At 37.6% G+C, this 14,893-nt stretch overlaps 1 pseudogene; it reads right to left on the reverse strand.

Annotated features, from left to right (window-relative positions):
• Positions 1–222: 222 nt before the first annotated feature.
• LOC119537150 lies at positions 223–1,190 on the reverse strand (annotated as a pseudogene).
• Between the last annotated feature and the right edge of the window lie 13,703 nt (positions 1,191–14,893).

The following is a 14,893-nucleotide window of genomic DNA, read 5'->3' on the forward strand; positions in this document are numbered from 1 at the left end:
AATCCTTTAAATGGAGTCCTTTATGAGAGAGTAAAGTACAGGAAAAACAAAGAGAAGCTCACAGCGGAAAAGCCCCCCAGAGTAGCTGAGAGAGAGAACCATGAAGCAAGAAGCTGAAAGCAAGGAAACCTAGGAGAGAAGGATGAGCATACACCAGCCATGTTTTGGATAATTAATTAACTGATAGATCAAATGGAAGGTACACTCTGGATCAAGATGTCATTATGAATATTTTGTCCCTGTGGCTCTGAGGTTTTTGGGGTGAAGCATTTTCAGGATGCATACTCGAATCTCTTTGGTTTTGACACTGTAGACAATTGGATTGAGCATTGGAGGCAAAAGAAAGTGCAGATAGGAGAGAAGCATGTATACAGGAGACAGTAGCTTCTTTCTAAAGTGATGCATCATAGACAGGCTGACCAGTGGTGTATAGAATAGCAATACAGCATAGATGTGGGAAATGCAGGTGTTGAAGGCCTTCAGAAGCTCAGTATTGGAAGCAATATTCAATACTGTCTTCAGGATCAGCACATAGGAGAGGAGTATGAGAAGAGCATCCATCCCCAGGGTGGAGAGCATAACAAAGAGCCCGAAGCCACTGTTCACATCAGTGCTGGAACTGGTCAGTCTCAGCACATCAGGGTGAACACAGTAGGAATGAGACAGAGCACTCACAGGCTGGAATTGCAGTCTTCCCAGAAGCACAGGTAAGGGCAGATGGAGGGCAACACTATGGACCACAATGGCCAGCCCAATGGTCCTGATGTGCTTGGTTGTGAGAATAGTGGCATAACATAATGGCTCTCAGGTAACCACACAGTGGTCAAAAACCATGGCCAACAGCACAGCTGACTCAGTGACTGAGAAAGTGTGAATGAAGAAGAGTTGCACAAAGCAGGTTGAGGCTTCTATCTTCCTCTGGCCTAGGAGAAAGACAGCTGCCATGGAAGGTAATGTGGAAGCTGAGAGTCCCAGGTCAGCTGTTGAGAGCATGGAGAGGAAGAGGTACATGGTGTGTGGAGGCTAGGCCCAGTCTTGACAATGTACATGATGGTGATGTTACCCAGCACAGAGAGAACATAGATAGAACAGATAGGAATAGCTGTCCAGGAATGAGCACCTTCCAGGCCCTGGAGATCCATCAGTATAAAGCAGAAGCTGCTGGTATTAATGTTGCTAGGAATTTCCATAGTAACTGTGGGAAGGGATTGCTCTGGACAAATTGGGAATAAAACATAGAGTTACACTTTCACAGAATTTTCTTATCATCTCATCCCATAAGGACCAGTCTACAGAGTAACATTGCCCTTCCTCATCTCTTCTCATAGTACTAAATCCCTTCTCTTTAGAGGTTTCCACTAAAGAATCATACTGACTCTTTGGTCATTTGCCCTATGTTTCAGCAGCATATATGAGCCATTCTGATAAAGAAGATATATTTCTCATCCTGAAGACACTGCATAGTTTTAATAATACATGAGACAATCTATGATGAGAACATAGGACTCATGTGCTTATGTTAGATTATTTATGCTCTCAGAATAAAAGATTCTAAAGGAAACTGGATGAGGAGAATTGTATTTAGTGGTTTGCAAGTTTGAATGCAAAGTATAAAATCATAAACATTGCCTCTGAATTCCTGATACTACCAGATATATATTTTGTTCTGAAAGGGGCTCAGGACATCAAAAGTAAAAACTAGGAAAGCACACCGGAATGGGTTTGGGTTTGATGAGCACATTTACTGGGTTTAAATTCCTTCTCAATTCTAGATACAAGGTATTATCTACAAACTGCTGAGAGAGATGGTACAGATATGTGAGAGGAAGAAGTTGAAGATTACAAAGTATTTACACTTAAAAACAAAATATTGTGTTCTCAATAGCCTCTAGGTTTACTGAGCTACTTCTATGTACTCAATGTTAGGGATACAATGGCAGACAATATATAGTGTTTGCCTTTGTAACCTACTGGTAAACCCAGAACACATCCAAAAAGTATTCCAGGAGAGCAATGACCATGAAACAGATACAAGGTTCTGACAATTTTTTTTTTTTGCTTCCTACTCTCTGCAAAATCTCTTTTCTAAGAATGAGCCTGGGTACCTCAAGGATACTTATTAGAGAGGGAAATAAAGTGTTAAATGTGAGTATATAGAACTATGAGAAATCTTACTAAAGTATCTGGTCATATATGATACATTTGGTCATTTATCCATAGTTAATATTAAATGATTGGGTTTTTTTTTAGTTAGTGTCTTAGGGAAATTCTCTTAACAATGGAGACCTCAGTATTTTCTTTGGAAGTACATTATTTGGACTGTGTCTGAAAGAACCATCTTCATTATACTTTAATCTTTTTCTATCAAGTGGTCCCAGTGCTGCTCTGTAAAGTCATGAATATCTACAATCCTCACACTACATGTTGGACTAATCATATGTCTAAGGAAATCACAGCATAGAAATTCTGTGAAAGATGAGCAAATGTGACAGAATTGAAACAAGTATAGTAATCAGACAGTAAGCTAATATTGGCAGTGAATATAGGACAAGTGGCAGAGGAAGAATCAAAGCCACTTGTAAGGAGGACAAAGAGCAGAGGCAGACCTTTGAGATTTGTGAAAGGAAACAAAGAAAAAGGGAGTGTAAACCTAGGAGAACTGGGTTTTCTTGTGGGTCTACCTTTGAAGAGGATAAGGGTGGGTGGCTCTCAGAAGTTCTCTGCATTGTTCTGACAAAAACACTCTCTGAACCTTGGTTACAGAGGTGGAAGTTAGCAATGAGTCAATTCCTTACCCATAAACCTCCCTTGGACCAAGTTTACCTTTAGGCTGTTAATCATGATGTGATTTCAAAAGCAGGTTAAAACAAATTTCCCTAAAAATGTTTTCCAATAGACTGAAATCCTTATAAATATAAAAAGCCTTCCATTTTATAAATAAAAAATAGTCTGAGCTTGAACATAAAATTCCTGGGATAATATATTAACAAATTGGCATGACTAAATATCATACTCATTCCTGAAATACTACAAGAGTATGAAAGAAGACAATATGGTATTTAGAAGGTAAAGTCAAAGACTTGCCTAAGGTGACATGTGACACTTTGGTGATCAATTCACAAATGAGAAAAGCCTCGGGGATCACTTGGAAGTCCCTGTTTTGACTCTAATTTTAGGGATGTCAGAAAAGAGAAACTGCTACCGTCAGACTCAAACTTAAACACAGGGTAGAAGTTTAGCCTACAAGCCTGAATTTGTGCAGGAGTAGGTCTCAAGCTATATTATATATTCTGATCTAGTCACATCAGAAAAGCAAACTGTCATCTGCAAAAGGGAAAGGGGTCCCACAAAATACAAGACCCAGTGACAAAAGTAGGGTTACTAGTGATGTTGGGAATTAGCTGAGCCAGGAGAGAAGGGAGAGAAAAATAGCAGAGACTATTCATTCTGTGAAGTATGAGAACTAATTACTTCAACATAATTCAATGCCTACTACATCCCAGGTACACTGATGGACTCCAAGCAGAGGAAATGGTGAATTTAAAACCAAGTTCTGATAAAACTCAGAATTTACCTATGCTAGCTGTGGGTATCAATGATGAGGACAGACAGATATTTCTAGGAAGCCGAGACAAGGTGCTGAGTGTTTTTAAGGACTCAGTAGATGAATCAGGCAGAAGTCAGAAACAATGTATTTGCCTGGCTATTTCCCTGATGCTTTCTACCACTGAGAGTGAACAGGTGGGGGAATTATTCCTCCCACATAAACCTTAGACAAGATGTTTCAGTCACAGAGTAAGCAGGAAAACCCTGTATTTATTTGCTTTATTAGAGCTTTCCCAGGGAAAATTTACAGAAACAAAATGTTGATATTTTCCAAGGTCATCTTCTCCGACTCCTGCTTGGATGATCGTACAATGTCCCTGAAAATAATGTGCAACTCCATGACCTGGAAAGTAGCTCATTCTATTTTGATGCTTAGTCTATTAGGAACTCTACTTTCCTGTGACACATTTTGCACAAGTTGAAGAGTTCTAAGCCCCCACTGAAGGACTGAGTGTGTGGAGTTTTAGCTGGGTTAAAGACCTCCAGCCTGCTTTCTTGTCTTAAAAATGAGCCATTTTCAATTTCCTCTATTTCCATGGTCCTGAAAGGACTTCTCTGCTTTTACTATTCAGTAATAAATCAGCTAGAAAATTTTGTCATTCATCTGCATGTGGCAAAGACACACATTACAAAATGTCTGTGTATGCTCATGCAGAAATGCTAAAAATAAAATGACAGGTTACTAGAAGTCAGGACCCCACTTAGGACAAAGGTCAGGCTCTGCAGTGCAAGCTGAAGCATGCTTCTCCCTTGATAATGATCCTTCTGTATTTCCCTCTCTGACAGCCTCCTTGACATATGCTCTGAGCTCATAGCACATTTCTATGAACAGTGCCTGATATTTGTAGAAGATTGGGTAAATTTTATGTATTCTAGAATTCCTTGAAAATGCACATCTTTCTAAGACTTTAAACACTATATTACCCCTCTCTGGATATCTCCTTGGCTACACTTTTCTGTAAACTTTAGTGCTATGTTATAGTGCCAAGGCTACAAAAATGTAGTCCTGGAGATTCTTGCACTGTGTTAGGAAACACTACATAAGCTAAATCATGTCATTTCTTCAGAGATTAAATGTAGACTTACTATGATTTTAAAATTCATATAAGCTAAATATTATCAGTTACTTAAACTGCTCTTTTCAAGACAAGATCTCCATATAGATCTTCATCTTGGACCCCCATTTGTAAAAATTTGGTATTGCATCTATTATAATGTCATGTGAGAATTAGAAATCATATCACAATAAACCATCCTTCCTTCCTTACTCCTTCCTTACCTCTCTTCTTTTCTTTCTTATACCAATTATTTATATGGTATAATACGTGTGTCATATGTGTCATACATAAATGTAGTTTGACTTGCAGTTGATCTTAAACTCTAAGGACAAGAATTGATTGTTGAATGAGGGAAGAAAGACCAAGTATTTTTTCCCCAAACTAAGAATAAACCACATAAAAGGAGCACAGGTGCTCCATTAAATATCCTTTCTGCCTCAAGTATCCTCATAGAGTTTGAATCCATATGTGGGACAACCCATGAATTCTCTTGCCCTTCAATACCAGATACACATTGCAAATAGGCCATGGAAAAGTCTCTGTGATTTGATCTAGTCTAGACTAAGACATCCATCACTCACCAGACACCAGGGTAAGGACAACAAGCTCTGTGGATGGTGGTGCAGCTGGGGCCCTGTGAGGCACCCTTCCTTCAGTATAATGCCAGGTGAGCAGGTTTATAAAGAACCACTTCTGGCTTTCCCTAGAGGCCACATCCAATCCCTGAGGTATAGGTTCTCAGAAGAGCATTAAATATATGTGTGCCAGACAGGGCTGATTGTTGCTTATCATTATGAGTCTTTGCAAGATCTCTGGAAGGAGACATGCTATAAGCTTAGGATATGGAGCTAGTTCTCATTCAGGCTTCTTTTCCTCTGTTCCCAACCAGAGACCTTCTTAGCCACTTACAGATAGACATCACCACTGACTTACCCTGCGCCAGGCACATCCTACATCACATTTATATCCCTAGGGAATACATCCTCTGTCTCCTCCAAACACAGCTCACCCCACCTGTTCACTCATGCTCTCCCTTATCCCCCCCCCCCACCCTCCTCAGAGGAAGTTCATATTTTCTGAGGAAAGATTATAAGGGGGTCAAAGATGAAAAGATTTCACCTGGAGCTTATAAAATGAACCTGAGTTTTGTTTTGAAGCTGAGGAGAAAGTGATATAAGACACCAGTTCTGGCTATAGCTGTGGAGCTGAACAGGAACAGACTAGGGAAGAGGGATATTGACAAAGTTTAGAATGAGCCATTGGGGTTCTCTAGGGGTTACCATGACCACCTACTAGTTCAATGATTCACCAGTAGTAGTCACACAACTCAATGTGAAGTTTACACTGGCTAAGATTTAATATATTAAAGGACGCCTGCAGGAGCAGCAGGAAATAGATATAGATAACCTATAATTTGGTTAGAGACATGAAGCTTAGACTTTCAAGTATCTCTTCTCTCTCTGTAAGGGTTGCACAGGATGCACTTCTCTCCCCAGCTGCAAACCTCAGAGATGCAGGAGAGATGTGTCTACCCAGGGAAGAGCACCTGAGTTTTGGAGACCAGAGTTGGTCACATAGGCACAAATCTGTCATGTGACCAGCCCTGGTGCAGACCACAAACCAGGCCCCAGGTACACATCATAAATTTCATGTTCCCTTTACACATGCTACCAGCATGATTCATCTTGATCCTCTGCTTTGGGCATATATAATAACATCAGTTTTCAGTAAATATGTGAACCATCCAGGGGCTTGCTTCTCAGAGCCTGGTAAAGGGTCATCAACATGGCTATAGAGATAAGCAAGAGCAGGGCAAAACAGAACTGTTGCATTAATTCCTTTGGTGTAGCAGCATCTTCTGCATTTTCAAGTGTATGTAGTGTCCTCACGTGACATACATTAGAAATATTTTCATTAAGCATGCAGGGAACATAAGCTTCTAATGACACCTAAGAATAATTCTGATATTAAGTGACAAATTAAATAACAATGAAGGTTAGATTTATAATTTCAAAACAAGATTGGCATCATTATGGATCCTTTAATACTAGGGAGGGCATTTTTAAAAGATACTATAGTTGCAAAATAAGAACAACTTGCTAGAGAAACCACAGTAAAAAGTTTATTACTTAAAAAGTTATTCATTGGTTTCATAGCATGAAAATAATAATCATAGATGAACATATGAGATAGAAATAAAACAGCATTAAGGAATAATAGTGGTAGTTGGCAGCACAGACTTGAACCTGGAAGTGTAGAAGAAGAATGGAAAGGTTTGCACAAGTGTGCAGCATAATCAGGTTTGGATTTTGGAGACATATTTTCAGTTCTATTTGGAGTTGGTTTGAGAAAAAAGGCAAGGATGGCAACTAGGAGAATGGAGAAATATTCCTCTCAGTTAAATAGGCCAAAATAGAGGCAGGGACTGTGGGGATGTAAAAACGGATGATAGGAAAAAATGTTGAAGGAGTAGAATTTATAATATTGGGGAATGACTGGAAATTGTGAGTGAAGGAGAGTAAGGAATATGCCTGGTGCTTTTCAGATTTCTGTTTGTGATGAGGAAGTGAGTGGAGGTGCCAAATGACAAATGGAGAGCAAAAAATTGGAGCAGGAGTGAGTAGTAGTTGGGGATGGAGCTGGAGGCAATATGCTCCATTTTAGACTGGTTAAGTTTAAGATTTCCATGCAGTTTGCAAGAGGAGTTATCCAGGAGTGAATTGTATACTTTCTGGAGTTTAGGAGGGAGGTTGAGTTTGGTTATAGCTTAGGAATTCATCATCAGGGAAAGATGAAAAGAGGGCAGCAGCCCTTTTCAGAGGATTGTCATAGGAAGTGTAACCAGCACATGTAATGATTGTAACTAGCCAGAGATATCTGGGAATAACCAGAATAAAGAGGTGTAAGAGAAGCCAAGGAAGTACAGATACTTAGGACGGAGTGGCAAACAGTGTCACATATTAATGAGAGGTCCCATGGTAAGGATGTAGAATACAGGCTGTTCGATTTGGTAATTTTAGGGATCCTTGGTGACCTTTGCCCATTCAATTTCAATGGAATAGTAGGGGCAAAATTTGATTGCATTGGGGTGAAAGAGGGAACAATTTTCAGTTCACTTTAATTATAACTAAACTGTGTTGTTTGGGAATGCATAATTAAATAGTGACAATGTAAAGAAAAGTAAGGTATTATCTGTGTATAATACAGATGAGTGGTTTTAGGTAGGAGGAATGATAATGTTATTTTCAGGAAAGACTTCTGGGGAATTTCAGTCCCTGATAATTTACTATTTCTTTATATGGTGGTATTTACATAGATGTTCATTTTGCAGCGATTTGTTAAGCTACACCCTAATTTCCATGCAGTTTTTGCATATTTTTGAAAGTCCCCAATGAAAACCCAAAAAAGAAACTTGACAAGAGGGAGAAATTTAAAACAATGACTGCATATTATTTTTCAAGTAGTTTAATTATGAGCCACAGGGAAAAAATAGAATAAGTGCCTAGCAATTAGCCATATGATTAGTAAGAGCTTGTCTTATGAGAAGAACAACTTAAACACATTTTAAACTCTGGCAAAGCAGCTAGTAGAGTAGGAGTGACTGGAGAAAATTAATTTCAGTCAAGGAACTATAGTAAGATCATGCTTGGTAAAGAAGGTCTATTTGTTTCCTATTGCTGCCATAACAAATTACTACCAAGTCCTTGGCTTAAAACAACAGAAATTTATTATCTTACAGTTCTAGAGGTAAAATGTTAAAAGTCAGTTTTCTCAGGCTAAAATCAAGGTGTCAGGAGTTTGAATTCCTTCTGGAAGCTCTGAGGAAGAATATTTTTCCTACCTGTTCCAGCTTCTAGAGGTCATCTGTATTCCTTGGCCATGGCCCCATTATCCCATACTCAATGACAACAGCAGGGCATCCTCACTTCCCTCTGACTCCTGCCTCCCTTTTACAAGGACTCTTGTGATTGCATCAGACCCTCCTGCCCAATCCTGGATACTCTTCCTATGTTAAGATCCTTAACTTAATCATACCTGCAGATTTCCTTTTCCCAGATAAGGTAACATATTCACATATAATGGGGATTAGGATGTGGGCTTCTTGGTGGGCTATTATTCCTCCCACCACAAGAGGAAATGAAGACATTAGTAGCATAAGGATTAAAAGGTGATAAAAACAGTAGAATACAGGTGAAAATGGATATTACTCAGGTATATGAGGAGTATAGTAAGGGGATGAGCTGAGAGCCTCATATTGGTAGGAATAGCAGATAGAATGAAATTACTCTAGAAGTTCTCAGAGAGTGGGGTTCAGTCTATCCATGGTGGGAAGGAAAGAATATGCAGAGTCTGGAACAACCTCTTCATGGCTATTAATGGTGATGTGTAGGGCAGAGCAAAAAGAACAGTATTGCCTAACGGACTGAATCTCAGGGCTACCTCTTATCTGCTGGACAACAGTGCAATGGGGTATAGCAATGAAAATAATTATATTTGAACTCTATGTAGCATATGTGTAATCTCAAAAATGTACACTTTTGAGAAATGTAAAATTTAATGATGTTTTAGAATGCATTTAAAGCAACATTACAAAACATGTTTGTTATATATATGCTTAATACTATACATATACTAAATACAATAAAGCAAAGAAAAGAAATTAAACAATAAACTTATATTTGTATGCTTAACTTCAGGGTTAGAGTTTGAGGTCCATACTTCAATGAATTACAAAGAAATCTCATTTACTTTAATGTGTTTTACTATTGAAAATCTGACTCAAGTGAACCAAAACATTACAATTCTATAGAACCAAGTGGAAAAATTCATGACTGTTTTGTATATTGTATCTTTTGAGTGCTTGAAATATTTTCTAATAAAAGTAGTAATTACATATAAACAAAACAGGAGAGAATGGGATGGAGGGAAAGATTAAAAGGGTATCAGATGATTTTAGAAGGAATTTTATTGAAGGAATTATTAGAAGGAGATTATAATTCTCCCTTTGAGATAGGAAGAAAATATTTGATCATGCATTTAGAAGTAGATAAGTTTATGGTGTGAGCAGGAATGGAAGCTATGTCTTCTCCACATAATGATGATTGTCTTTTATTTCTTTGAAAGCAAATACTGAGAGGGGATGGTGGTAAGAAAAAGTGATTTTGAGAGATGTGTGAAAGTATTGAAATTGTAGCTGTGGATTAAAGAAAGAGTCACAAAGGTTTTAGTAATATACTGCCACCCCGGACAGGACAAACAAATTAGAGGTCATTAATTTGTGGTCATTTCAATATGAAAATATCTAGTTCTCTGTTTAATTAAAACTCAAACTTACCATTGCAAGAGTATAAAAGTTGAAGATATTTAATCTGATTCCAAAGTTAAGTTTACAGTTGAAAGATACAAAAATCAAGACAGCAAGAATATTGATGGTGATTTTTATGTAGTATGCGTGGTTCATTTTGAAAAATGAAGACAATGATAGTTGCCGTAGATGTAGAGAAAGGTGAGCGTTTGAAGGGTTGGGAATAGAGATTTCAAGGACAAGGTCCAGGTGCTGGGAAGTCAGGGAGAGACCATGCTTGAGAGTGAGGGCATTATGTTATAGGCTAATTTAGAGGACTTAAAGATTATGCTGATTCTGAATAATAATGAATTTTAGGGTCTGGCAACAGAACTCAGATAGAAATTATTGACATTTCATGAGGAATAAAAATGGGATAAATGAATTTTTCCCCATCCTTTACAATATGAAATATAAAATTCTATACTTCCCTGACCAAAATATTTAAGCCCATAGATAAAGAAATAATCAAAATTTTTCCTTTTTAACAATTTTAATTTACTGAAGTGCTTTCATTGTTCAATGTATAATCATTCAAATCATGGAATGGAAAACATTTTAAAGTTCATTCAGCTTAACATCCCATATAATTCAGAAAAGCAAGTGGTCAAACAGAATCATTATGGACATTTGGAGTAACAGTGAGCTCTCTGTTTTATGAAGCATTCTATGTCTGTTTGGAAAGCCCTCATTTTGAAACTAATCTTTTTTGTAGTAAACCTCAAATATGTAAACAATCCTGGATATCAAAATTATTTATTACATTTTTGGAAGATCTTCCACACTTTATCTATGGCATTCAACAATGAAAATAAATAATTTAGGCATTATTTTATCAGGGATAAAGTTAGTTGCAATATTGATAGTGGTGACACTGAACATATTGATAATTATAAATATAAAAAAGATTAAAAAGTTGATGATATTTACAACAATTTAGTGGGGAAATGAAAAGCTTGCCTACAGTTTCACCTGAAGTTTCCTTTACTCTCTGTTCTATATTGCAATGTAAGGCAAGAAATTTTTTAAATTTTCTTTGCAGCTAAATAGTGTGGATCACTTATCCTCAAATATATGTGTGTGTGTGTATATATATATTTATGTATAGTGTGATGTATAGCATATTGTACTAATGCTTGGTAATGTAGCAGTGTTTTGAACAAGAAAAGTTTACCTAATTACTAGGCTGTATATGGGTCCATGGATATACAGAAAACATAATGGTTATGATAATTACAAGTAAAATGACAATAAGGAAAGTGGTATTAACTGTGGCACACACAAAAAATCATAACATGGAAAGGTATTGTGTGCATAGTTTGTAAACAAAATTCACATTTTATTTACATTGTAATAAACTCTACAAAATTGATTTCCTTCACCAAAAATCAATATTTTCTGTATTATTCCTAAAGAAACTACAAAACACTTATTTTTTGTGGGTTTTCCAAGTTCTGCTTATAAATCAGGATGAGGCAGTAGATATAGTCATGGAAATAGAAGAAAACAGACAAATCAGCTAGCTGTCAGTATCCATGGCCTGTGATTCTATCTTGACCATGAAACATAAATGTTTAAAATATACCTGCTAAAAAGCTTATGAAGTGTTGGCTCAACAAAGGAATGTAAATAGCAACAATCAGATGTAAGAAAAGGCATTTAAACTTTAACTGTAACTTGTTCCTTTATGTTTATCTGATAAAGACAAAATCTACATTGAAATCCTTGCATGGTGAGCTCAGTTTCTCTCACTCTCTAGTAATTCCATTAACTGTCCAATACAAATTTTTACCAATATATTTAAAAGTCCTTCAAGCTAAAGATCAATAGTGACCCTCATTGCAACATTTTACAAAATGGATTCCTTCCTTCCACACCTCCTCAAAATTTATTTCTTCAAAGTACTGATAACTGGACTGATAACCTGACAATCAGAGACACAGTGATGATTAGTATTGTGTTTAAAATAATATAACTAAAATAATTCCAGAGTGCCACTAACAGAGATCACGCATAAATGAAATGTGGCAATTTCAGTGCTATCTTCTGGAAGAACAGACAGGTCTTCAAAGCATGAGAGCTCAAACAGGGACCCTTTAAATAGGTAGATTATTAATGACAAACATATTCAATCGGAGACCTATAGGAAAAGTTAGTCAGTGATTAAGCAGCCTACATACACCTTACAGCTTTTCCTCCAAATGTAAGAGAAAACCTATTTTAAAATACACTTAAGTATTTTCAATGGTTTCTGAATTACCTGTAGGAAGCTCTATACAACTAAGTATAGAGTTTGATGTATGTATTCACCATCAAATCCAGATCACATGTTTTATATCAAAAATTTATGTTAAGCAAAGCCATGTTACTTGAACTATGGTCTGTCAAAGCATTCCTCAGGTATGCTCTGAGACACTTTTGTCCATTTTCATAGCATTCATTCTCAACCCTCATCACAGGAAGAATGCATAAGACCTTCAACAAAGCATAAACATTAGGAAAAAACTTGATGTCAGGCAGATGGAGGGCTTCATAAATGGTGGATAGAGGCTCTATATCTTTCCCTCTGTGTTTCCACTTGATTCTCCAGCAATGAAGCTCGGCTGAGAGTTTGTCAGGATTGGGTAAGTCACTTCTGTACATGTCAGCATGGTGTTCCTCTGACATATTGAATTTGAGCTGTCCCATGACAGAGGGCACTAGAGATAAGCATTTAAGAGCTTTGAGGTGCTGTTCTGAGAATATATCTTTAAGTTCCTGAATAATGTGCTCCACTGTTGGAACACTTAGGGTTTCTTTATGGTAACTCTTAGAGGTTAATTGAGATTCCAGGTTATCTTGCTGAGCTCTGCAGAATTTGCAAGGGAGTTTCATGTGAATATCAAGTTTTGTTGTCAAATTTGTGGCTTCCTCAAATCAAAATTCATGATAAACTTCAGTATTTTCCATCACTTCATTAAGTGAATGTAGCACTGCAGTCAAGCTGCTGGCTGCAAAGAAGCCATCAGAGGTTTGCCCCTAGAGATATTTCCCAAAGGCTCTTGTAATATAAGATAGGACATTCTTAAGAACAATGGTAACAATGAAATCAAAATCTGTTACTGCACTACAGAGTACAAGTGCTTGGCCAGCTATGCAGTGATTCCATCTAATATTTGTGTCACTATTTATACCATCTAAACATAAAACAAGTGCTTGCAGGAGCTCCACTGAAATTTCAAAAGCATCTTGCCTTCCTGTCCATTGAGAGTGGCAAATTCCTTCAGTTCATTACCCCTTTCTTCATTGCTCTGATAAAGGATGGAAATTACATTGTCAGTTTCTAAAAGCAGTTGCAGTGATGGATGAAAAAAAGAGGAAACTTTCTCAATCATTCCCAATGCAACAGATACTTCCATAATAGGCACCAATTCTGCTAACCACATATTTAAGGCACAGGAAGAGCAGAGTGTATAGATAGCTTGGGGATATTTCTCTAGAAGTCTAGAAGCAACAGCTTTCATATTGGAAGAAAATCCACTGAACCCAATGTAAGCCTGTCCACAACACTACTCCATGTTTAGCCCCCACTTCTCAGTTATTGTAGTGTGAAATTTCACAGCCAAAATTTCTGCATCAGCTTCACAAGGCAGGAAGCCCACAAATTCCTCTCTCAGGTTATGAGATTCATCCACAAACCTCACCAACACTGGGAGGTGCTCTTCCCCTGCTCTGTCTGCCACATTATCATGAAAATGGGAAAGAAATGTGAATCTTTCACTTCCCCGAGGATTTCTCTTCACAAATGCAACACTTGCATATACCAAGCATATGTTTCTGTTGTGTTTTCGAATAAAACAACATGTTAACTGCTGCTGTCTCCAAGTGCTTTCTCAGAACCTCTTCACCAGAATTTATTCAGTGTTCCAGCAGTGCTTGAAAGTTACTGGGAGTAAAGAGAACTTTAGGGAGTTCATCAGCCTCATGTCCATCCAGATGTATGTTCTGTTTTCCCATAAGAATCAAAATGTCAGATAAAGATTTGAGGTATTCTTTATTTTCTTTCTCTGCAAGCGTTTAGGGTAAGATATCTTCATCGTGTTCTTGACTCCCTTCTTGTGAATTTGGGTTCTGAGCATTGCTGTTATTTGTTTCTTTATGTTTTTGTTTCTGTTCAGAAATTTCATCATTTTTTTTTTTTTATTTCAGTGTCCTGATTTCATCTTCACCAAGTTATTGTATTTGTTTTCTGTGTCTACTATGTGGATTGTTCAAATGACTGGTAAGATCAAATACTTTTGGTGTAGCATTGTTTTGAAGAACTGTCTTATAAGGACTAGTTCTACAGATCATAGAGGTCTCAAAGTGTTTGGCACATAACCTTAATGTTTATTTAGCTGAACAGATGCTTTATCTTCTAAGTCTGCTCTCCTATAATTCTCCACCCACTTCTTGCTTGTGGCTGGGTCTTGTGGGAACCTGAAGAATGCCGGGTCAGACTGCCTGCTCTTGTGCATGCAGGTGGGGGCAGCACAGAAGTTAGGCATCATTACCCACTCACTGGCCAGCCCAGTACTTCCCTCCCTGCCTCCTCAGGGCAGCCTGCCAGCCCACTGGGCCAGGAAGGGCAGCCAGGTTTGCTGGATGGCTCTGCAGGGCTGGCACACCAAGCTGTGTTTATATTTTAATGTGATGCATAAATGTATGCATAATCTAAGGTGAATGGGGAAAACAAATCATGAATAAAAGATATTTTAACACAGCAGCATATCATTGTGCTGAATTCAGCTTAAGGCACCTGTGCTTTTTGGTGTCACATGAACCATCTCATTTACTAAGAGTCATAGAATAGTCTCCATATTATTCCTGGCTAGAAATGAGAGTTCAGAGGTGGTATAAATAATTC

Source organism: Choloepus didactylus, chromosome 6 (genome assembly GCF_015220235.1).
Source record: "Choloepus didactylus isolate mChoDid1 chromosome 6, mChoDid1.pri, whole genome shotgun sequence".
Lineage (NCBI taxonomy): Eukaryota > Metazoa > Chordata > Mammalia > Pilosa > Megalonychidae > Choloepus > Choloepus didactylus.